This window comes from Eptatretus burgeri, chromosome 9 (assembly GCF_056783735.1).
Source record: "Eptatretus burgeri isolate ZD-2024b chromosome 9, Ebu_testis_v1, whole genome shotgun sequence".
Classification (NCBI taxonomy): Eukaryota; Metazoa; Chordata; class Myxini; order Myxiniformes; family Myxinidae; genus Eptatretus; species Eptatretus burgeri.
In genome coordinates, this window is record NC_140969.1 from 89,890,420 (window position 1) to 89,917,338 (window position 26,919).

General features: G+C 41.5%; 1 long non-coding RNA gene across 2 annotated transcripts in view; it reads left to right on the forward strand.

Moving 5' to 3' along the window:
- Window positions 1-26,919, forward strand: part of LOC147020591 (uncharacterized) — a 103,395-nt gene that overhangs the window by 38,398 nt on the left and 38,078 nt on the right. Inside the window, exons 1-3 of one of the 2 annotated variants that reach the window (XR_015062097.1) lie at window positions 13,588-13,806; window positions 18,080-18,200; window positions 19,482-19,599. This is a non-coding gene — a long non-coding RNA (uncharacterized LOC147020591). Of the gene's footprint in view, window positions 1-13,587; window positions 13,807-18,079; window positions 18,201-19,481; window positions 19,600-26,919 lie in introns of those variants that run through there. The other variant, XR_015062096.1, reaches the window with a different exon arrangement.

Here is a 26,919-nt window from a genome sequence, read left to right on the forward strand (position 1 = left end):
GAGAGATAGAGAGATAGAGAGATAGAGATATAGAGATATAGAGAGAGAGAGAGAGAGAGAGAGAGAGAGAGAGAGATAGAGATATAGAGAGAGAGAGAGAGAGAGAGAGAGAGAGAGAGACAGAGACAGAGAGAGAGAGAGAGAGAGAGAGAGAGAGAGAGAGAGAGAGATATAGAGAGAGATATAGAGAGAGAGAGAGAGAGAGAGATAGAGATAGAGATAGAGATATAGATAGAGATATAGATAGAGATATAGATCGAGATATAGATCGAGATATAGATCGAGATATAGATCGAGATATAGATAGAGATATAGATAGAGATATAGATAGAGATATAGATAGAGATATAGAGAGAGAGATAGAGTATAGAGATAGAGATAGAGAGATAGAGATATAGAGAGAGAGAGATTAAAGGAGAATCAGGAAATAATGCGATCAGGTTTCCACCGGTGACAATCGCGGATTCGACATTTGCAGAATCGTCACGACATCATTGAAGTACTTCGTTTTTACTTCATGAGTGTTTGTTATATTGTATTTTGTTATATTGGTGGTATAGTATTCATTTGTGATTGGATTGATTGCTGTTTGGAATGAAAATAGAGAGTGGTTGAGTTTAAAGCAGTATGAGGAAACGATGTGAGGGTTTCTACACGTGACATTCGTGGAATTGCCATATTGTGACCTACCAATATGACCAACTTTTCTTTTGTTGGGGTCAGTTGCAGTAAGTCTTTTGCCCAAGTCCTTCATGAACAGGCTGTCCATTCCCCTCCTGTGCATAGCAAAGGTACCTCTCTAGTACATAATACATTGTGGTTATATAGCTCGGATAATTCCAATCGCACCGGCTGATAGGCTGCCACCATTCACACCAGGAGCCTGAAGCTGATATGTACTGTCGCCTTCACAAGGCCCATGACACCTATCGGCTCCAACATTTCGATATTTGATCCTTTTAACTGTTGCTTAGGTTGTTTTCCACTGAACGGAAAACGTATATTGAGGGTATGGCGATTCTCCAAGTATTTCGTTGTGCATAGACACTTCCAAAGATGTCTTAGGCTTACCAAAATGGTGGATGTAGGTTTTATTTATTTATATATTTTAAAAAATTTTCCAGGTTATAATTGTGGGTGGCATCTGGCCAGCTGTCTAACCAATGGGTGTGGAACAGACATGCACACAAATTAACACTTGTTCCATTATATATTGATAACTTTCATGTTGGTGTATTGGGTGGAGAAGTAAAATGGTGGTGTGCAATGCATGATGACTACTTATGCATAAATTAGTGATGTCGGTGAAAACAACCCATCATGCAAAGCACAAGCTTCAGTGGCTTTGTTTCTCAGCAATGAACTCACAATCGGGGTCTCGCCCAACAGCTGTCGTGCAAAGTCTGGGCCAGCGTCGGCTTCAGCAGGTGAAGGAAATAGACTCTACATCTAGCCCGTGGGGGCATAAGATGTTTCATGTAAATTAACAACATACATTTGGCCATATGCATTTAGAAAGTTTGTGCTTGCGGGCAGGATACCCAACTTAACGTCCATCTGAGGGCCGGCGCACTCAGTGATGTAATACTCTGCCTGCGAAGCACCAATGTGACAGTTTATAGTTTGGTAGAGAATCGAGGCCAGACAAGAGGGCTCAAAGGTAAGTGCACTACATCTCTGCCATCCTGTCAGACAATCCCCAGCTGTGAAGCCTTACGGAGATATACTACCCTCGTTATAACACGGAGAAATCGTAGATGTCAGTTTGCTGGTTCCTTCAGCAGGTGTCCCGGCTGCTTTGCCAGACTCCCTGTGCACGTGTTTTTGTCCAACTCGTACACGGATGACTGATCGTGACTATCATGAGTGGAGTCAATCTGTTTTAAAAGGAATGACATTTGTTGAAACAGAAGTTGTGTATCGTCAAAACGAAGTTCAGACCGAGGGACATTACCCGATGGAGACATGGAACAATTGAAGTGAAACATAAAGTTAATTGGAGTCACAAAAAAAAACCATCAAGATTGTGGACATGCTTTTACGAGGATTGTATGGGTGCATTTGGTGTAGCAATCGATTGGAGCGGGATCACTGTATTGTAGAGGCTCCTTGTTGGTCAGCTTTGCTGTTGAAGAAATGGAAAACATGGTGCTGATGAAGCATTTCAGGCTCCGATGAGATGTCCAAGGAGCAGAACAGCTCCAAAAAAAACCTCATTTGAAACCTTGCTTGGAAATGACTGATTCTTAAAAGGCAAAGAGAAATCCACAAAAAGAGGTGTTTTCTTTCTCTCCTTGCAAATTATTCATGGAATATTGTCACCTCAAGGCTAGCGGGGTCGCTTGGAGGTACGCACACTCTCCTTCGAGCTGTGTCGCCTGAGCTTGAATCTCGGCCCAGCTATAAAGTGTCATCCGAGTGTTTCTCATGCACGACTACAAATCAATGTGTGGGTCATCAATCGGACCCGTCTGCCAGCACTGGGGGTGTTGATGGACATTGAAGATCTCTCGATGTCTTTCGCAAACAGTAGGTGAGTCATCACCGGCACCATGGCTAAATTACAAATTCACGCAGCTTCAACCAAACGTCTCACTTGGTCACTGGGTTCCAGAGAGATTTGGCCCAGGACTGTTGTTCTGGTCGACCCCATGAGATGGGGGAACTAATTGGTGGTTTTAAAGAAGAATACGAAGAAGAAGATATAGTAGCACATTCAATTTTGGAGGGAGGTGGGCAAGGTAGTGTAACGTCATTAAGTCCATTTTTAGATGAGGTAGGTATGGGAACATGCACCGGAGCAGCGCGTCGCTACGTCCACTTTCCATTGGTACTCCAGAGGCCTCCATCTGGCCATCCTCCAGGCAGATGTCTGGCCCATTCGCATCTCCTTCGTCTGACCATTTTTAGTCTTGCCCAAAGGGGTTGCAAGACTATTTATATCACCTATGTATGTCTGTCGCTGTCTTATGTTGTGTATTATTCTGTATTAATATATTTCCGCTCAATTTATTTTTCCTCTGCAACCGCTTGTCCGATCGAAGCGAAGCTTTAAACATAGGCGGGACTCCACATGGAAAAAAATATTTTATTGATGACTTTGACATCATGGGTCACAATGGGATGGCAGCCATATTGGATTAAAGGGGAAAATTTGGACGTCTTGTCCGAAACCTCTCAATGGAAAAAAATTGAAACTTGGCACATGTCATCATCTCCCCATAAGGTATATAGGGTGATAATGATGGTGATGCCATAATTCCAGCCATAATTGGTTGAATCAAAATCCTTATCCAAAAAATTTGAAACTTCATATATCTGATCTATGACTCGACGTGAGGGAAGAATGAAATTCATGACGACATTGGGCACATGGTCTGGTGGCCATATTGGATTGAAAATAAATCTTCTTCTCGAGAACTGCTTACAGATCAATGCAAAACTTCATATCTATGATTTACTAGCTTTGGGGAATATAGTTTGAAAATTTCAATCTTATAGGTCACATGGTCTGGCAGCCATGTTGGATTTAAGGTAAAAACCTTTTTAAAACATCCTCTCTCTCAGTGGATTTGACTGCTGAAGCACTGGATCTGAAACGTTAAGTATATCGTCGACGACACATGGGGATATAAGGGTGATAACTAAAATGTCATTGGTCATGTGGTTTGGCAGTGATATTGGATATAATGAAAACCTAACAAATTCCTTCTCTTGAATCACTTAATCGATTGATGCAAATTTAATATGTATTATCGACGAGCCTTGGGGAATATAGTTTGAAAATTTAAACATCATCGGTCACAGTCTGGATTGATTGGATATTGGATATATGAATATCCATATTGGATTGAAGGTAAAAACTTTATAAAACATCTGCTCTCAAACTGCTGAACCATTGGATCTGAAATGAAGTATATCATCCACTACCCATGGGGATACAAAGGTGATAACTAAAACATCATCGATCATGTGGTTTGGCAGCCATCTTGGATTGAATGAAAACCACAAAAAATATTTTTTCTCTGAAACCGCTGGACTGATTGAAGCGAAACTTTATATATATATATATATATATATATATATATATATATATATATATATATATATATATATATATATATATATATATATATGTGCATAGGTGCATATATATATATATATATATATATATATATATATATATATATATATATATATATATATATATATATGTATACCGGGCGTAGTGGCGTGCGCCTGTAATCCGGCTACTCGGAGGCTTGGGTTGGAGGATCGTTTGAGGACGGGAGCTCTGCGCTGGGCCGCGCTATGAGAGGTTGTCGGGCAGCCCGGAATCATGGCGAAACCCAATTCATATCCCTGTGTTGTAAGAGGCGACCAGGGTTGCGTCAGGAAGGGCATCCGGCGTAAAACCTGTGCCAAATCAGTATGCGGATCATAACGGATGATCCGCTGTGGCGACCCCTAACGGGAGCAGCCGAAAGATGAACAACAACATATATATATATATATATATATATATATATATATATATATATATATATATATATATATATATATATATATATATATACACATATATACATACAAGCCTTGTGATGGTGCAGTGGTTAGGGCAGCGGCTTGGGATCCAAAAGGTCCTGAGTTCAAGCCCCGTTGGGCCACTGAATTAATACACCAGGGGGTTGACTCAGCCTGTCATCCTTCCGAGGTCGGTGAAGTGAGCACCAGTGTACTGGGCTGGTGTATACCCCGGTTAGAATAGGTGTACCAGATCCCTGTGTCATAAGAGGCGACCAGGGTTGTGTCAGGAAGGGCATCCGGCGTAAAACCTATGCCAAATCATGATGCAGATCATAACAGATGATCGGCTGTGGCGACCCCTAACGGAAGCAGCCGAAAGAAGAAAAAAAAAAATATATATATATATGTATATATACATACATATATATATATATATATATATATATATATATATATATATATATATATATATATATATATAATTTGACTACCCATGGGGAATAAAGTTTGATAACCATGTCATCAGTCATGTCATGTGGCAGACATATTGGATTAAAGCAAAAAACCTTTAAAATTATTCTCTGGAACTGCTGAAGCTGGGCAGCTTTGGCCTCAGCCATAACAGCTCGGAGTTGTAAAGCTCACTTCTAGTTGTTTTGGGGATCAATAATTCGAGGTCACAATCATCGCAATTGTGGAAAAAACATTTGTAACCATAATTTCTGAATGGATAATCACAGAGACTTCAAACTGGTGCCAAAATGTTCCTTATCGAATTATCTTTCAGAAGTGTGCTCTCAGATTTGACGTGTGACCTCGAGCTTCATATTCATCTTAATTGACGCAATTTAGCCTTAATGTGCACGAAGGTGCTCGCTTCATATTCTAATAATCAATCAAGCTACGGATAATGGCAATGTACGTGACATAATAGGGTGCATGGATGATATTTGTATATCGGCCATAATAGTAGTGTGTTCAGTTAAAGGCCCAGTCACACCTTGACGTTTTAGCCAACTTATGCCGATTTTTGGAAAATTTGTCTAAAACGCTGGTACACGTTGAATACGTTATGGGTAAGTTTTGATAACATTGAGAGCACGCTGAAAAACACTGCCATACGTCGTTGTACGCTGGCTTTAAACGTTGTACTTTTCGGTTGTCCTCAAATTTTCCATGCTTGAAATTTTAAGACTTATGCCAGCGTATGACTCACATGTTCCGCATAACGCTGGCCATTAGTTGTAGGCACGTCACGCGATCGTTGACACACGTCGACACACGTTACTTGTGAGTTACTCATTAGTCGAAACACGTCGAGGTAATGTTTAGCGTACCCGAAACTTATTTCTAACCTATGAGTTACGTGTTGTACTCACGTTACGCGATCGGTGACACACATCGACACACGTTACTTGTAAGGTACTCATAAGTCGAAACACATCAAGGTAAAGGTTAGCGTCAGTGTTCCAGACTCCCTGGTTTTTTTTTTTCCTCCTTCCTTTGGTATGATGGTGATTTTGACACTTCGATTTCTAGTGCGATTATAATATAATACAATTAATAGGCTGCCGCTCAATGATTTAAATCATAACCGCACTGTACACTGAACAGCGTCATACCGAAGAAAAAAAAAACTGGGAGTCTGGAACACTGACGCTAACCTTTACCTTGACGTGTTTCGACTTATGAGCACCTTACAAATAACGTGTGTTGATGTGTGTCAACGATCGCATATCGTGCGTACAACTTATTCCCATCGCATGCGGAGCGTGTCATACGGCAAGTACGTCGTAAAATTTTCAACATGTTTAAAATTACAAGACGTACTCCACTTAATACGACGTATGATAGCGTACTTTAGCGTTCTATTCACGTATACCAAACTTACCCATACCGTATTCGACGTGCGCCAGCGTTTTAGACGCATTTTTCAGAGGTCGGCATACGCTGGCAAGATCGCCAAGGTGTGACTGCGATGTTGACACTTCCATTTCTGCGGCGGTTATGATTTGAATCGTTGTGTGGCAGCCTTTTAATAGGCTACGCCACATCATCGTCGGCGATGCGTGCAGCGCTCTATGCCTAAGTTAGACTATCGTTGGGCATAGGTTGTGAACGCCGACAACAGGTTCAGCATTCGTTGGTATAAGTTATCTATAACACAACGAAACGTTCTGTGTCCGTTACTAATACGTTATACATAAGACCAAGTCATTATGAATACGTCCAAATCTTAAAAAAAAAAAAACATCAAAAAAAAAAAACGTAAGCCAGCGTTTTACATACATTTTAATACGTTGCCATTGCTGGCTAAAACGTCAAGGTGTGACTGGGCCTTTACGATGGTATTTTTTGTACAGAATGAGCACGTGAGTCGAGAGAGACTATCCGTTCAACTAATGCTACAAGTTTGTTTTATTTCCTTTGTGGCAGGACCTCTTAGTGTTGTCTTATTGGTTATATCGGTAATCATAGCTGCCACTTAACAGATTACCTTTAAAATTGGTGGCCCCTCTACTTGCCAGGAGAGTTCCGTAGACATGGAACTCATTGCCTCATGTCAGTGCAGCCTCTTTATCACTTGCATCTGGAATCTTTCCATTACGATTTTTTTCTCATTAATGTACTCATGCACAGTTGTTACAAATGTAGTGCACTTAAACCTTCCTCGAGCTGATGGATTCCCTTAATTGTTTCATTGACTTATTTTGTTTTGTTCACAATCAATTTATCAGGCCTGTAAGTTCCATTTTGCAATCAAGTGAAATATTTATCTACTATTCATTGGTCATTAAGCATTACATTTTTTCATCTTGAAATGTTTTTTTGTTGTTGATGTTGTTGTGGTTCAGCTGAACAAAGCTGGGATTGATTGGAGGAAAAACAAAACAAACGAAAAAACGTTATCAGATCACTTGTTGGGAATTTTACCAGATGAATACATTATAATTACCAATTTATTTTTGTGCTTCATGATAAGTAATTTTAAGTGTTTACCTTTATTTTGTATTAATCTTCCTTTGGAGAGCTTTGAACTTGCAAAATACTGACTGAGAGGCACTGTGCATTTTCACTACGCCATCATGATTGCGGGCTGACTGTATATGGTGATTTTTTTTTTCTTCAATTAAGAGCCAGGACATCCATAGGGTGTCATCTAGTCCAAGAGCTTGGGCACTTTTTATCATGTGTCTGCGGCCAAGAGGTTTGAGGATGAATGGACAAGGGTAAACCTTTAAAACATTAGGAATAGGACATTATGGTTATTAGAGATGACATGACACGAGGAGATCAGCTTGGACAGATATTGACCTCATCGTCTCTGGTCTTGACCAAAAGCATCCAAAGAACTTCAACGCACTGCACTGAACTCAGGAAAATTCAAGACAGTCTTCTTACACTTCCTTGTTAAAGAATGGCAGAGATCCCTATACCTCGAGCAGATCCAAGGGCACACTTTGATTATGGGACTGGATGACAAGGCATACTGTTATCAGGTAAAGGAAGGTGGAATTGCGATGGAAGAGGTATCCAGCCTAGTCTGCAACCATGAAGAGGCTGACACTCAGCTCATATGGCATGTAAAGCACATTTTTGTGAAATTTGACAATATTGAAATATCATAGCCCAAACTTCAGACACAGATATTCTCGTCATTCTTCTCGTACATTTACACAACCTTCTTGCTCACGTGTGGCTTGATGCTGGAATGAGCACAAACAATTCCAGATAGTACACAGATGTATTTAAACTTGTTGAAAATATGGGATCAGAGTTATGTCGCACTGTTCCAAGATTGCACGTCTTTACAGGATGTGACGACACAGCCAGTTTTGCATGTGAGGGTAAAGCTTGTCCATTGGCATTGTTGGAGAAAGACCACAAATCCAGGAAAGCCTTTGCTAAACTGGGATAGTCTCCAACCATATCCCAAAGTTTGTTTGTAGACCGAGAAGCCTTTGTCTCTACCCTATATGGAAAACTGACGCAGATGTCAGTGAATACTTCCAAACGCATCCTCTTCCAACAGCACTTTATACCAAAGCACTAATCTAAACCTCTGGAGAAAATCAAGGGATCAGATCCTCACACTTTGCCTCCATGCATGTCTGTTCTCTCTGAGAAAGTGAAGTGAACAAACCTGGTAGCTTCTATGTGGAAGAGAGCAACAACATCTGATCCCCATTCTGGGAGCCAGAGGAGAACAGATGGATACTGGAGAATGGCCAATCCACCATTTGGCAACAATAATAATGAATGTATATTCCCACCCTGGTCTAAGCACATCTGGGCTTCATGAAAGGCAAGCTAATGCTGAAGTAGTACAGCAAGCAAGTATGCTACAAGGCCATGAAGACCAATGAACATTTGTTTCCAACGGAACAACAGGCCCACTCTAGTGATTAAAAGTTCCTTAGATCTTGGACTAATCCATCAGTACTCCAGTGGAGAAAAATGTGGTGGAAGAAAAATAATTATATTCATGTACTCTCAATTAGAATTGTTGCTGGTGCTTTATAAATTCAATTTTTATGCTATAGTCGAATTGGCTGTAAGTTATGTTTCCCTTTACCCGAGAGTCCTTTGACCTAAATATTGACAAAAAGGAATGTCTTACAATGAAACAAAATGACCTGGTTGATAACACTGCAACTTTTGCCATGATTATGTCATTCTCTTTCACCCAGTGGACACGTATTGCAGTTTGAGTTCTTTTGCTTCTTGCTTATCAGCTAACCCTGTAGTTCTCCCCTCCCCGAGTTCTAATGGGGATTATTTATTTTAAACAAGTTGCCTTTTCTTTTACTGGACTCACTGGTTTCACCCATGTACTCACTGCCTTTTATATTCATTTCTTTGTACTAAAACCTATAACCAACTGTCTTATCCTGTACTCCTTTTGGTTGTCTGCTTTTTAGTATTTTGTCTGATTCTCACCAATGCCAGCTGAAAGTCACCATGTTCTCTCTCCCTTTGTTCTCCCAGCCCTCTCCACTCCCACGAAAGCATATAAATGTCAGAAAATGTAAACTTAGCTTAGTGCAAATCATTGTGGATGTTTACATCTCAGTGTTTTGGACTCCGTGGTACTGCGAAATACATGTTCTTTGATGAAATGTACTTTTCCTTGTGGACAGTGGATTATTTGGGTAAAGAAAATTGAGTTATAGGATTTACACCGAGTTGGTTAAAAACAAAATTCCACAACAATGTTTAGTGGAAAAAATGCTCGAGGAAGTAAGCTTAAGTGCCAAATTGTGCTGGTGGATAATTTACTTGTTGCACTTCATCTTCGTTCGTATGCAGCAAAAGACTGTGCGGTCGCATCATTGGCTTAGGGCATGGCTGTGCTGCTGATGCAATTCCCTCTGCTGGCTCGGGCAGGAATTTGTAATGTGGCCAAGTTGCCAGTGATAGCTCGCCTACTCTTCGCAAAGGACACCGTGGGATCTTTAATGTCCACCAATGAATGCTGGCAGACGGGACACCCAGTTTATCGTCCATCCGAGGGATGGTGCACAAATTCATGAGTCACCCTGCCTGTGAAACGCTGGGATGATAGTTCATGGCCAAGTCTGTATTCAAACCCAGGTTAGAGAGCTTAGATGCAAATGTGCATACACCTAGGCCATCTTGTCAGCCCACTACTTTCTACAGATTCCAGAGATCAGGGGCTAAACTTTGACTACTATTACTTATAATCCTCAGAATTACTCCCAACTTTTCGTAGGGTTGACCAGGTAAATGTTTTTGGCCCAAGTCTTTCCATAACTGTCTGGCCAGCCCTGACATTCGACCAGAGCTGGTTGCGGCAGAAATTTGGAATTTCTCAGGATGTCGGCAATATTCGTGAAATACGAGATCCGTCTAAAAAGTAACGGGACTGAGCCTGCTGTGTGCTCCACTTACACAACTTGAATGAACGGGTTGCGTCAGTCTTTCACAACATTCCAGCAATATATATGATTGGTGATGGGTGACTGCGCTCATTTGTGTGATTATTTACAGGTCATGCTTTACATGTTGTCTGGTCTGAGTTGTCGCGCTATGAGTCGTGAGCAGAGAGCCAATCTGAAGTTTCTTGCCAAACTTAGCAAAACACCTTCCGAAGCCTTTGCAATACTGCAGCAAGTCTACGGGAAAGAAACGGTCATGCGCATGTGCATTTGAATGGCACAAGAGGTTCAAAGAGGGACGGGAGGATGTTGAAGACGATCCATGGTCTGGAAGACCTTCAACGAGCAGAATACTGGACAACATCGAGCGTGTGAAGCAGATGGTGTGCGCAGATCGTCGACTCGTGATGCGGATGAATGTTGAGGAACTTTCCATCAACAAGGACACTGTCTGGAGCATCATCACTGAAAATCTCGAAATGCGCAAGGTGTGCGCAAAGATGATCCCCAAGCTGTTGTCCGAGGAACAGAAACAACAAAGAGTCACTGTCTGTCAAGACGTTATCGAGTGCCTCGAGGACGATCCAGACCTGCTCGGGAGAGTCATTACTGGCGATGAATCGTGGATATTCGAATACGATCCCGAGACCAAACGGTAGAGTTGTCAGTGGAAAAGTCCGGTATCACCAAGACCAAAGAAAGCAAGGATGTCAAAGTCGAAGTTCAAGGTGATCCATCGTGTTTTTTGACATCAAGGGCATCGTTCACTTTGAGTTTCTACCACAGGGTCAAACAGTGAATAAATACGTGTACAAGGAGATCCTCCGGCGCCTCATGAGACCAGTCCTGGACAAGAGGAGGGATCTGTGTGAGAACAACGCCTGGATGCTCCACCATGACAACGCCCCTGCTCACAGTGCCCTGAGCATCCGACAGTTTCTGGCAGAGGAACGTGCCAACTCTGGAGCAACCCCCGTATTCACCAGACTTGGCCTCTTGTGATATTTTCCTATTCCCCAAGCTCAAGGGGGTGATCAAGGGGACCCGATTTCCAGATATGGAGGCCATCAAAAGGCCGTGACGACAGAGCTCTGGGGGTGCATCGAAGCATGGAAGAAGAGGATGGACAATTGTGTGAGACTGGAGGGAAACTATTTTGAAGGGGACAAGCTGTGATTTCAATATATTTTTTGGAATAAAATTTCTTTGAAGTCAGTCCAGTTACTTTTTAGACGGATCTCGTATAGCGGCGGATCTAACATCTATATACTTATGCTATCAGACGACACACCCAGTTTAAAACCATATCCGATTAGTCTGTGCACTTTGCGATGCAACCCCGGCTCGTGAAGCACAAATCTGACAGTTTATAGTCAGTCGACAATCAAACAGACTATATATCGTTCAAAGTTAACATGCTATCTCTGCACCATCCTCATGGACACTTAGATATGAGAAAATAAAACAAATATTTGAAATTTATATTTCAGAAATGAAGATTAATAGAAGTCATCAAGTATTAAGGGGAAGGTGGAAAGTGTGACGAGTGTAAGAGATTTGAAAAGGTAAGGTGTGATTGCACCGGAGCCACAGCTTAGAGGTTAAGAAAAAACACAAATGGTAATGCAGCTTATTTTTTATAACAAAAGGCATGTGTTGACAGAAGGATTGCACACACATTTGTTTGGTGTTGCATTTACGGTTTTTAATCTACACGATCGACGCTCATGGGAGAGAGCAAGGTGGTGGATGTTTTGTTGTTCATTGCTGTGCCAAGACCATACATAAAGAAGACACATCTGATAAGGCAAACGGCTCTCTTCGATAACGATCTTCCAGCTTCTGTTCTGCAATCTCCAAATAAGTTACCTTTGCAATCAGCATTAAATAACGAATCTCCAAGTTGGATACCCGCTTTGATTTCAGGGCTGAAGTTATGGCACCGCAAGGACCTGCCATTCAATACTACATCACCAAATTGAAATTTGACATAATTTATGGGTTTGGAAATGGTTTTTAAACATGAAAATGGACTTTTCCGTGTTTCACATCTCTTCGTCCATCGTTAGAGAAATTAGAGAAGTGGAAATTTTCTCAAGGAATATGGTGAAAATGTAAGGTAGGTTGGAGACCCAAGCAGTTTTAACCTTCCACAGTCAAGTCATGAAGGTCCTGAAAATACAGCGCCGGCTTTACCCTTTAAGGCCGAAATTGTACAAAGGAAATGCAGAAAAAAGGGCATTCAAGAACTGTATTCCAGACAGAGCAATCTCCCATGTTTCTCTGCAAGTCTCGAAATGCTTTTGGTGTCGGATTAAGAATAAGGCTTCTCCAGGAAAAATGGCTGTGCAATACAAATGATTGTGATATTTTCATTTATGATACAGATGGTAGGTCAGTTGCACAAGCGAATCACTGCATTTCAAACTAACCAGCAGTTAGTTTGAAATAGGTGAAAATAACCGGTTTTTATTAAAAAGGTCAAATCATTAAATCTGTCATAAAGTCTACCACGGAAATTAATTCGAACAACAGTTTCCCATTGACCCGTTTTTACACGTTACTCTCCCAAAGAGGCCTTCAATTGAGTGTCTACACTTTATTTGGATATTCCAGCCTCCTTAACATCCCACTGGGAGGGGTAGCGTCGACATTTTAGCCAGGGTAGCCAAAGGAAATATCATAGTGTTCTCGAGTTTGGTCAAAATATTGTGGCTGTGCAGCTGTGAAATGGGAGAAGTGGCTTCATCTGGCTTTGCAAGTTGATGAAACGCATCATAAATAAATAAATAAATGCAAATATCCTTTTGTCACCATTTTCAGCCTGAGATGCTTTGCGAAGATGCTTTCTCTTGAACTCACTCGTACCTCTTGAGAGCACTATGATCTCACAGGATTACACCGATTGTCATTTTTGCGAAGAAAAGCAACTAATGCATGTGACGTCATCATTCGTGGAAACAAGCGAGTGTATAAACGCTTTGCTGCTGTTTTTGAGTAATCTCGAGCATTCTGCCTGGGTCGGCATGGGAGCTAATGCTATGCTATAAGCAGGCCCTGTGTGACCTCGGAATGGAATGTGCTTGCGTGGCCAAACAAGGTGCATTTTCCTATAAACAAACACCAACATGTTTCATTTACCTTTAAGCCTTGGGAGATGAACTTGGGCACAAAACTAGAAGTGGAAGTGGTAGCTAGAGCGAGTGCTCCTCAGCACATTTGATATTTTTCAGTGCTAGCAGGGCAAACCTCCTATCATTCGGTCGTCTCAACCTTTTCCTCCTGGTCGTCTCAACCTTTTCCTCCTGGTCGTCTCAACATTTTCCTCCTGGTCGTCTCAACCTTTTCCTCCTGCTCATCTCAACATTTTTCTCCTGAAGTAGGTGATTGTGTCTAATAATTAGCAGACCTCCAAAGCAACTCAAGTTGTATTGTTTCTGTAAATTATAGTCTAATTCAGATGTACTTTGTTCATTGAATTTCAATAAGTAGTTGTAGCTGCAGAGCGTTGGAGAAGTACTGGTTCTTCTATTATATTGTCATTGGACCTTTTCACTTGAGAACCAGCTGTTCCACTTGGTTCTGAAGTCCAATCACCGCACATATTTTGGTCTGTCAGGGGAACGGCATGTCTCAGTACGCCGGGTCCATCTTCCCACTCTTTCCCTTTCCTCCTCCCACCCCCCCCCCCGAGACTCCCACCCCACCCCTTCCCTCCTCTGACCTCCTACTACCACATTCCCCTTCCCCCTCCCTCCACTCACAAAGGAATTTTCGCAGGGTGTATATTAAAGTGTACATGTACACAATAACTTCAGGAAAAAAAGTTTAAAAAATAAAAAATCTCAACAATTTCCACGGTGGCCTCCCAATGAATTAATTATTATAGACAGCAGACCCCCCCACCCCCCCCCGCCCGGGTGGGTCGAATTAGCGCATTACTTGCTTAAAAATGTATAGGCTGTGTTTTGAAAGAAGACTACAGATGTTTGTGTGGTGTGCACTTAAAAGGTTCTCGATGGTCGAAACTCTAAAGGGCCAGTACGTTGCAATTGTAGTTGGCATCTCAGGGGTCGAAAGGGTCTGAACTCTCAAGCATGTAAAAAGGGTCTAAAAGGGTCCAAGTGGTCTAAAGCTCTAAATTGTCAAGGGTCCAAGCTGGCTAATCTGTCTGAAGGGTGTAAAGGGTCTTATGTGTCTTTGGGGTCTTCAGACTCAAAAGGGGCTAAAGGATCCTTGGGGTCTTCAGGGTCTTAAAGATCTTTAAGGTCTTCGGGGTCTTTAGGGTATTTGGGGTTTTCAGGGTATTGGAGGTATTAAAGGGTCTTTGAGGTCGTAAAGGGTCTTCAAGGTGTTTAATGGTCTTGGGGGTCTTTAAATGCTGAGGTGGTGGATGAAAATACCCTGCGGACAATCCCCGAGTCGGTCTTGATCTGTGTGTCATATATGGTGGTTGTTGGCCCAGCAGTCTTTGCAAAAAACGCGAACATGCAGACATACAAACAGACAGACAGACAGACGGTGAATTTTATTTATTTGATGTAGTTTTGTGTGCTCCTTTGTCCTTCTAAATGGTTTCTGTTTTGGTGGAATAATAAATGTTACTGTTCGAACTGCTGCATGAAGAAACCACAACCATTTCTTCTTCAAATTCGGAAAGAGACTTTTAAAACGGGCAACTTTGCGATCGATTTACATCGGCTTGATACCCACTCTTCCATGAGCCTCGATCATGAATAAAAATTTTCGCAATCTTATCCTGGACTTGGTGCCACAATTACTGAGAGCCAGATCCAAACAGAGTTCGCTACCGAGTCCCTCAAGCACTACCCTCATGTATTCTCTTCTCAGTGACTGATTCGCCAGCACCGACGTTCTGGAATGAGTTCCAACATGGGATTGGATTAGACTTCTTTTGAACTCTCCTTGTTCGTTATCGACACTTTTTGACGAACTGCAACTCGTCTTATCACCTCCCCCACCACTCTCTCCTCACCTCATGCCACTATCGAATTGTTTATTCCTTTCAGGAGCATTGGCAAGTCGCCTCTGCAGCCCCCCCTCTCCCATCAGTCAAATCACGAGGGGGAGGGATGTTTTTATTATTATTTATTTGTGCCCATGACCTAACCCAAGGTACTACCAACAAGTATGCAAAATTTGGTGGAGATCGGTCAAGCCCTGTTTTTTTCTATGATTTTCAGATGGACGTACATACCAGAGAGAACTCGAGGGGGAGCACTTGGGAGAGTGCAAAACCTCCGCCGCCAATACTGCTGGGTCACTCAAGTGAATCTTATATCTTATTCATTAAATATGATGTCAACAGTGCTGACAGAGTTATAGTTCTTTTCTCCAACATTTTTTTTGGGGGGAGGGGGGGTTGGAAATCACTTAAAACATGGAGAAATGCAAAAAAAATATTTTTCTCTAACAATTTTTTTTGGGGGGGGGTAACAATTTTTTTGGAGGGGGGTTGGAAATCACTAAAAACATGTAGAAATGCAAAAAAAAATAAATTCTCTAACAATTTTTTTTTGGGGGGGGGACCAAGTCCAAAATTGAATGGCATGATCCTTGGACCATACCTAACCCCCCCCACCAAGTTTCGTCAAAATCAGTCGGAGTTTTTTCCGTAATACTGTTGATGTGGATTTTTTAAAACCCACCTTGTTGTGATCGTTGTCCTCCTGAAGGATTCTAACTGGTCGATTGTGGAATCCTATTTGACTTCAGACAGAGTTTAACGCTTGTCCGATTTGATTATAAAATCCTACAAAAAAACCCTATCGACACTGATAAAACTGATGTCCACACAAGTCCTTCCTTGTGAAACAATTTATTTCCTAATTATACACCATACACTTTTCACCCTTGTACAATGAACTTAAAAAAATCCCCATTTGTTTGCAATATTATTTGGTTCTATTTCATTTATTCTTACTTTAGTTAACAGTTAGACCAACCCGATTCAATTCACTTCTACATTACATCAGAGAGTTTTATTCTAACTTGGTACTTGGTCAGTTCCAAGGAGTACGAGCCACTGAGAAACTATACTTCCTCACGTGCTCGTACTGAGAACAATGTGCCTTTCAAAATATTTATACTTCCATGAGAGAGAGGTTGGGGGATATTCACCCAGACTGTAGACGTGTCCTTTAGACAAAAAGTCACTTTGTACATTTTCTAAGCAAAGGTTCATTTATCAGCTCGGTCACTCTGCTCCAGAACAACACATTTCTTATCATTTAGGGCAAAAGTCTTTTGGCCAGAAATGACAGCCAATTCAATTTGCAGCATAAAAGTTACATTTCTGAAACTCCATTTGTTACAATTTAAAATACATTAATATAAATTTTTCCCCCACACTGTTCACAAACAAACAAACAAACAAACAAACAGAAAGGGGTGAAAACAGTAACGTCCATCCATCTTTCGAAGATGGCGGAGGATAATTACCTTATTTAATGTAGTAGGATGAGTCGCACCACTATTACACGGCTGCTGTTATCACAGTCTTTGCAGATGTGCACAAATCCACGAATGCAGGAAACAGTCTGCTGATCTTGATTGAAAAGGTGTTGCAGATAACGAAGCTTCCAGGGATTGCCTTGCCTATATGATACTGTCAAGAAAACATTCATAAATGTGGTGGAAATATTGCACAACTTGTTCATGAGAACTTGAATGATTTCAGCGACACGTTGAATTTTCATCAATCTCGGAGAAAAAAAGAATACACAGACGTACTTAGCTCGATTTAGAAACAGCAACGCCAAATCAACAACAATCCAATGACAGAACAACAACGTCAACAATGAGCCCATACCCTTGAAAGATCATCTAGACCAGGGTGGGCAATCTTAACTTTCTAGTGGGCTGCAGGTCAGCCCTCAAAACAGCTCCAAAGGCTGCAAAACCACGTTTTCCACGATTAAAGGCCAAAATGATAAATATAATTTTGATGCACCATACTCTTTACAGAGTGTTGATGCTGCCAAAGCATTGCATTCCCAGAATTATTTGTCCATGTTCTATCCTCCAAAATGCTGAACGTCAAGCAAGGAAACAAAGCAAGGAAACAGCAAAATGCTGAACGTCAAGCAAGCAAGGAAAGCCCGTTCCATATTTTTTGTGCCTTTGTGATTTCACCGGGTTCTGAACTACGTACCAACCTTTATATTTTACTTCGAGCACTCACTGAATGCGACTGGCGGGTTATCATATGTGGTTTAAAAATACAAGTATTTAAAGTGATCGCACAGTAAAAGTTGTAAAACCAGGTGGGCTGCCGGTATGTGTTGCCCTCATACTTCAGTATAGGTATCCATGGCTGAGAACCAATCCTAGACAGGCCATAACTCCAAAAGATGTGCAAATTACCACTGAGCAGCCATGAGAATCGAACCCACACCAATGAAGGCAATAATGCAAACATACTGTTTACCAACTCCACCACCAAGCTGCTCCTTGGCTTGGAGAATAGGAATTTGATTCGACTTGCTTTCTTTAAAGTTGTAATGAAAGGATTGTGTTGTTTGCTAATTGCGCCCAGCTTAAATGAGCTGTGAAATGAGATCTTCCTGCCTTCTGTTATTTTTTTGTTTTGACATTTGCAAACAGCAAAGACCTTCATTTTTCATTCCCAGGAAATTGAACGTGTGCCTGAACGCCGCTAATTGTACGGCACAAGAAACCCCACAAAAAGGCTTCATTTGTCCAATGAATATTGAGATGATACAAAGAAAAATGGATACAAATGTGCCAAAGGTGAGGAAGTATGCCTGTTTGATCTTGCTGTGGGGTGTTGTGATCAGAAAAGGTAAATGTATTCAGGAAACTAGAACGGCACTTGGTAGAGCACATACCTCTGCCATGCTGAACAGGTTACGTGTTGTTTGCCACCGATAGGCCGGATCTCAATCTCGATGTGACCCAACATCTAATCAACTTGTTCGTGTCACCGACTCAACTCATCCACCTAGTTTTGTCATAATCTGTCCATAACTTTTTGAGATATCATGCTATCTATCATTTTTAGCCCCATCTTTCAATGATGACGAATCACTTTAAAAAATACTAGAAGCACCTTCTCCCTATGGGAGCCATCAAGGCAGTGCCGGATTAAGCCTCAGCTGGCCCTTAGGCACATTTTGTAATTTTAGAGAATGGCCTGAAAAATTTAAATTAGATCTCGGGCTCATGGAAATGGACCCCAGACAAAAGATGAACTGATTCAAGAACAAAATATTTAATACAAAAAAAGACAAATATTTAATGTGAAAATAATTTTTGGCTGGCCCTAAGGCACATGCCTTGTCTGCCTAATGGTTCATCCAGCACTGTGTCAAGGGGGTCATGTTATTATATTTATGCCTATTTTACTCCAAGGGGTCCCAGGATTACACACCCCAAAAATGGTTGCAATCGGTCCAGCCGTTTTTGCGGTACCTGGGAACAGACAGACGGACAGACGGTGAATTACAGTAAGATTCTCGTGGATCCGGATACAGATCTTTCCCCCAAATCGAAATAGTTTGTCCTTGCCACGCACCCAACCTGTCCACCAAAATTTCATCGGGATCGGTCCATAACTGCTGCTTGCCGGTGATGCATCAAATAGTTAGCACACGTCGATGAATAAAGGAGCTCAATCACGTCGAAGGTGATCCGCCATTCCGATTCACAGATTACAAGGTAGCACTGAGAACTCAGATGCCTTGTATAATTTACGTTTGGTCTTCATTCCCAGATTTTTGTTTTTTTTAAATCTGTGAACACAGCCTTCTGATGGGCCCCAAAATCTCGGTCTGGATTCCCTTTGCAATCCGTTTTGTCAATGTCTGAGCCCACCCTCTCAGATGGTGCAGTCACGGATCCGAGGTCTGGAAGTTATTTGTCTCCAGACCACACATCCATGCACACGTGCACAAGCAAGGTTTCCTGTTTCATGCAAAGCAATAAATTGTACTATTTCTACACCCAAGTGTATTATATTTAATGGAATTTGTTCACATCCCAAATGATATCAAGACCATTTTCTTTTTGAAGGTTTGTCCACGGTAAAACTCTGACTTTAATTTCCCGGTTCACTGATGGCCTTTGCTGTCACTGTTGATCATCGGAGCATGGTGTGAATAAATCGTGAGTTGCTGCCATTAAATCGTCGGTGAGTTATCTACTTCTCAATTTTTGCCATAATATTTTGCATGTTTGAAAAAAATTCAATGTGCAAATTTTATTTTACGTCCTACGTGTGTGTGTTTGTGAAAGTAAAAGTTTTTTTTTTTCCGAAGCGATTCACTTGAATGTTTGCTTTCATGTATTGCAGTTGAAGCTGTTTTGTATGTACAGCGCCTTCAGAAAGTATTGAGACCCCTTGACCTTTATCGCATTTTGTTGTGTTACAGCCTGAATTTAAAAACAATTGCCACCGATTTATATACAATACCCCATAATGGCAAAGTGAAAACATGTTTTTTGAAATTTTTACAAATTGATTGAAAATGAAATACAGAAATGTGTAATTTACATAACTATTCAGCTCTTTGAGTCAGGACTGTGTCGAAGCGCCTTCGGCAGCGATTGCAGCTTCAAGTCTTCTTTGGGTATGTCTGTATCAGCTTTGCACATTTGGATTTAGGGATTTTCTCCAATTCTTCCTTACAGGTTTGTTCAAACTCCGTCGAGTTGGATGGGGAGTGTCGGTGAACAGCAATCTTCAAGTCTTTCCACAGATTCTCAATGGGATTCAAGTCTGGGCTTTGGTTGGGCCACTCAAGGACTTTCATGTTCTTGTTCTGAAACCATTCCAGAGTTGCTTTGGCTGTGTTCTTGGGGGTCAATGTCCTGTTGGAATGTAAATCTTCACCGCAGTCTCAGGTCTTTTGCACTCAGAAGCAGGTTCTCTTCAAGGATTTGCCTGTATTTGACTCCATTTATTGTTCCCACTATCCTTCAAGTCTCCCAGCCCTTGCAGCTGAAAAGCATCCCCCATAGCATGACGCTGCCACCACCATGACTCATGGTTGGGATGGTGTTAGATGGGTGATGAGCTGTGCTCGGTTTCCACCAAACGTAGCACTTTGCGTTCAGGCCAAAGAGTTCAATTTTCATCTCATCAGACCACAGGATATTTTGTCTCATGCATTCAGAGTCTTTCACGTGCCTATTTGCAAACTCCAGGCATGCTGTCATGTACCTTTTGCTCAGGAGTGGTTTCCATTTGGCCGTTCTCCCTTAAAGCCTAGATTTGTAAAGTGCTGCAGAGACTGTTGTCCTTCTGGCAGGTTCTCCCATCTCAGCCAAGGAACTCTGTAGTTCTGTCAGAGTGGTCATTGGGTTCTTGGTCAACTCTTTGACAAGGTCTTTCTTGCCCGGTTGCTCAGTTTGGTCAGATACCCAGCTCTAGGAAGAGTCTGGGTAGTTCCATATTCTTTCCATTTCATAATGATGGAGCTGACTGTGCTCTTGGCAACCTTCAACACTCGATAAACTGTTTTATACCCTTCCCAACATCTATGCCACATGGCTTCAGAATCTCCGGAGTGTTTTTTTGCATACCTCAAATGGGACTGAAGGTGGGCTTTTTTGAGTAATGGCTTCCTTCTTGCCACCCTACCGTACAGGTCAGACTGGTGGAGTGCTTGGGATATTTTCGTCACATGCACACAGTGACCAGTCTTTACCATAAAGGCATGTAGCTCTTTTCATGTTGCCATTGGCCTCTTGGTGGCCTCTGATCAGTCTCCTCCTTGCTTGGGCATCCAGTTTTTAGGGACCACCTGATGTAGGCAGGGTCTTGGTGGTACCATATGCTTTCCACTTTGTAATGATTGTCCTAACTGTGGTACAAGGGATATTCAAGGCCTTTAAAATATTTTATACCCATCCCCTGATCTGTACCTTTCCACAACTTTATCCTGGAGGTCTTTTGAAAGCTCCTTGGTGCTCATGGTTGAGTTTTTGCTGTGAAATGCACAACCCAGCAGAGGAAACCTTCAGGAACAGCTGATTTTACTCTGAAATAATCAGAATCACTCCATTTTAACACAGGTGGAGACCAATTAACTTGGTGTGTGATTTTGACGGTGATTGGTTACACTTGGGCTAATTTACAATTGATATTATCAAGGGGGTGGACATTTATCCATCCAAGATATTCCAGTTTTGTATTTTTAATTAATTTTCTGAAATTTTTAGAATTTGATTTTTACTTGGAAGTTGTGGGTTACGATGTGTAAATAAAGGTAGAAAACGTCTGATTTAATGTAATGTAATTTAATTCCAGGCTATAAGGCAAGAAAAGGTTGAAAATTTTAAAAGGTGCCATAGAGATTTCTTTTGGCAGTGTGTGTGTGTGTGTGTGTGTGTGTGTGTGTGTGTGTTTGTGTGTGTTTGTGTGTGTGTGTGTGTGTGTGTGTGTGTGTGTGTGTGTGTGTGTGTGTGTGTGTGTGTGTGTGTGTGTGATTGTGTGTGTGCATGGTATAGTAGACTTTCTATCGGCACTGGATATGCACTTTGATCCCGGGTTGGGGCATTCTCATGATTTTTTGGAGGTAATCGGTGCATTTTAACCTTTACAAACACTTACATTGCTGCTGGTCATGTTCACGACAAAATGTTGAAGCTGTGCATGATACCATTTATAAAACGATCGAACATGAAATGGCGGTGTATTTGCTAATTTTCATCACTAGCGATAGTTCTTCTTTCGAGTGGACCGCCGTTGTCTACAAACTAAACATGCACCACGTGTCATGGTCCACATCCTCACTTTATGTTGAATTCCCATTTCTACCAATGCTCTCCAAAAAAACATAAATAAATATAGAATCTACGAACCTGTCGGGGACAGGTACCCTGCTTTGTCTATTTATTACGTAACATTTGATTGTGAGTTGGTCCATGAATGCATGAATTAATTACTTATTTTTAGTCCTTGACTACGTCTATTAATTACGTATGTTAATTACGTTCTTTTGGAACATACCTTTCAGGCTTGAAGACCTTAAAGCTCTTACACATTTTAGACCTTTTAAACCCCTTTAGACCATTTTTGATCTTTTATAACCTTCAGACCTTTAAAGCTCCTTTATACCCTTTAGACCGCAAAGACCATTAAACCCATAAGACCGTTTAGACCCTTTATAACTCCAAGTCCCTTTAAGACCCCCTAAGAACTCTTTAGACCCCTAAAACCCTTCATAACTCAATGATACTTTAAGAACCCTAAGACCCTTTATGATCTCTATGACCCTTTCGACCCTTTATATCCTTAAGACCCTTTTGACCCCTAAGACGCTTTAGGAGCACAGAATATCTATAAGATTCCTTACTAGGGAACTAGGCCAGGCAAAAAAAATTTCCCTACCCTTCAATGGGTGTATTTTAGGACATGCCATCTCCATACTGGATGGCTGTTGGCTCCCAAAGGGAGCTCATCTACTCTATGTCAGGTGTTGCTTTTAGTCCTGGCAGGGTGTCACAGTCACCCACCCCACTAGCAAAAGGGGTTTCGGTTTAGTCGCCAACAACTCGACGATGCGGCAGGTAGCACTGGGTTACATGTCAGTCCCAAAAGACTGACCTGACCTATAATTGAGAGGCTCAAATCGGTGGCTGTCCAAAAAGACTGACCTGATCAAAAGACTGGCCTCACTGAGGCTGATGTAAGATTTTGGTGAACAGCTGTTTTGAAGACCTGGAAGGAAGAATGATATTGAAGCGAATGTGGAAGTTGGTTCCATAGGTGGGAAAAAAGAGAAACAAATGAATGGAGGTGACCAGTGATCCTGGACTTGAGTAGTTTCACTCGAAAGGGGTTGATGGTGGGCCATGTGAGCCCTGCAGAAAACTTGAGGGGACAAAGCTCAGAAAGAGCAGAGGGCGCAAGACCAGAAAAGAGGCAGTCGAAGATGGAGAGATCACCGACCTATGGTGAAGTGATAGACCCATTGACTGAGCTTCAGTGCGGGAGATTCTAATAATCTTTAAGGCCTTGGTTTCCATGGCATCAAGCTGAGCAAAATATGAGGCAGGGGAGCCAGCCCAGAGGGAAGAGCAGGACTCCATTAAGCTGCGGAAAATGCCTTGTCGGTGGATAGTTCAGGTGTACCAAGGAAGGATTTTGTACGACGGATGATGCCCAGTCTGCGTCTGGTTTTGGAGACCAACTTTGAAATGTGGTTTGCTCAGAAGGATCATGGCTGATAGTAAACCCAGGAGTTTGAATGGCTGAACTTCTTCAAGAGGATTGTTAAGAAAGTAGATGGGAGGGAACGGTGCTAGTTATCTTGCCAAAGCAAGATATGTTACTCAATCGGTTTTTTTTTTTTTTTTGTTTATATATTTGTCTGTCACAATTGATTTTCAACTTTCAACTTGCTCTCTAAGTCACAGTTCTAAACAATGGCTCTCAAACTTGACATGTATACTCGTGAGCGCAATTGCTTTCGACGCCCAACATTTCGAAGGTCAAGGTCAAAGGTCAAGGTCACCAGAAGGTCAAACATTAAAATCAATGAAACCCTTAGCTTTTGAGTAAATTTTATCGGATCATCTCCAAACTTGGTGGATATATAGCATATCGATAGGCGCTCAGCTCATTAGTTTTTGGTGGCGATCGGCCTTGACCTTCATGGTTAGCGCCTAAGGTCGAAGTTGACCTTCATGAAGGTCATTTTTAAATCTTTGACTAACAATATCGAGTAGTACCTCAAATTGAAGCCCTAGAAGAGTGTTTCTCAGATGTATAAAAATTTCGTCGTTATGACGTCATTTGATGACGTCATGATGAAAAAAATGATTTTTCATAAAAAAAAGAAACTCTCAAATCAAGGTCTTTTGGCAAGATAACCTTTGGCCTTAGGCCAAGGTATGCTTTTCATTTCCATTGATTTTTGAAACACCACTGCAAAGGGGGTGGGGCGATTTCAGCAAGCAAAGGCAGGAACTTCAGTGAGGACATTCACATCCACAGCATCTGCTCGCACTTGTCACACTCCAAAACTGTCCACCAAATTTTGTCCGAATCAGTCCGTAACTTTTTGAGATCTCCTGCTCACAAACAAACAGATAGGGGTGAAAACACAACCTCCGTCCACCTTCGGAGGCAGAGGTAACAAGTGTTTTCACTTATGCCCTGACGATGTTGTTGTTCATAAAATATAACTTGATATCACCCAGCATTTATGGTCCAGTTTGCAATATCTGTACAAGCTCCATTTTGAGGGCAATATATTGCAGAAAAAAAATAAATAAAAACTGCTGTACCTGATTTTTTAAAAGTAAGAATGAGCTTATTATTTCTTCCAAATCATTTGGCGAGGAACCATCCTTTTCATCATCATGCTCGTCCACATTGATATAAATGAACGCTCAAGTCTACCTATAACCTGGTGAGTCACAGTTTGAGATGTCACTGAAAAAATTGCACAAAAATCTCAGAGTATATCATTTATTCACCCGACGTTAATTTGACCAGGGAAGAAAGCTCGCACAAGTATAATAATATCTTGTGAATAGTTAAAATGGAGCACAGTGGTAACTGCACCAGACCAAAAAGAATTCTAGATAGTTCAAAGTTCATCCAATACTTTGGTCCTTGCTCATTTGAATTACAAGGTTGTCTCTGCAGCAAAGGAACGAACAAGAAAACAAGAAAGGAACGCAATTTCGAAAGATCGTAATATGGCAAGGTAAAGAAATGCTTTGAAGATGCATTTTGATCACGTGCTGTACTAATTTGAAAGTTTTTTCTCAAAAAGTAAAGAAAAATGCTGCAGTGAGGTTTGAGGGAAGGAAACGTTATCGAGGAAAAGCAGCTTTCAGGGGAAAATGATCCGCAACTATAATATCGTCCGGTGATCAGGGACAGAGACGCAGAGAGACACATGGGTGTCTCGAGGCGTATTCAATCAACGACAGGGGGAGGGAGGATCGAGTTGCTGCAAAAATGCTTCGGTTCACAAATCCTTGGAACCACACCCGTTTCACTTGTTCGGGTTGCTCGCTTAGTGTTCCCATCTGAGTCTGTCCCTAATGATTCTGGAAAGCCAAGTTCAAATCGCATACGCTGCTTGCATTCGCCTCGTTGTCTTCCAATGTAGAATTTATAATTGACATATTGCATGGATGTCTCCTGATGTCTTCATCCTCCATGTGATGAACGTCCAGCAACTCCTATGAGCCATGTATCGCTCGCTGTAAACCAAATATATATCTTCATATTACATCAGCTATACATGTGAAAAGCCTAATGCTATTTTTATTCCGATAACAATGAAAATGTAGGCTTGTTAAGGTTGAATTCATTCCCACGGAAGTGGTTTTATTGGCAATACTTTATCGAATTACCACTCGAGGATATGTGACAGCTGTTACCCGTTGCACTAAAATTCTATCAAAAGCTTGCTGGGACGTTGAGCGAAGCATTTCGGGTTTATGGGACTGCTGTGAAAGGGTGGTTTGAGATTCATTTGGAGATGTGTTTGTGCGAGAGATTTCTCCAGTGAAAGGGGCAACAGAAGGGAAGACCTGTTGAGGCAACAATAGGGCACCTCGACGTTATCCCGTCGTGGGTTAGACCCATGTATCAGCGGGGGCATTGCCAACTCAAGCTGCCATGATGCCCGGAAGAGATCTGGTGAGGCGTATTTGATTGGGCGGGTGAGAATGATTACACTATGGGACTTATCTTTGGAATCTTCAGGTTAAATGTTCATGTTTTGACGGCGATCGTTTCGCCTGAACCGGACTCGTTGGCATAATGTAAGAGACCGCTCTATCTGGAAGGTTGGCAATTCGAACCCGACTTGTCGAGTCGTACCAAAGACTTTAAAAATGGTACGTGCTGCTTCGTTGCTTGATGCCTAGCATTTAAAAAGGATAGAGGACGGACAAATAACTGTGACTGGCGTCCCTTGTGCAGTCTTGATATGCTTAATGGATTCCCCTTGCATTGAGCTTCCTTGTCAGGGAGCTCATTTAATATTGCTGAGTTACGTACTCCACAGGTCATTGAGACAAGGATTTCAAAATTATTTATTTTATAAAATTGTGTACCTTGTATAACTGTAAATAGTTTATTTTTTTTTTTCCCTTTATTGAACTTCAGTTTTTTTCTGATGGAAGGAAACATGGATGGAATGATGGACAAGACTGACAGACATACTGATGAACCAAGAGAATGCCATTATGGTTCCTAAAATGATATCTTCCTTGTCTTGAGGGCAGTCATTTCATCTGTACAAACATGAAATGCTTCTCGAAAATTGATGTAAACGGCGGCAATTTTCTCGTCAGCAAGTCTAATAACGCGTGATGACCAAACACATTTGGCTATCAGAAAAAATTGATCGTCTCAGCCAATTGGAAAGCAAGGATCAGACTGACAGAATGCCGAGGGATGTCGAACAATTATTTGTAGGATACTGTATTTAACACTTTCATTCTGCTGCAATCACATGTGAGACTCACGTGATGTAAT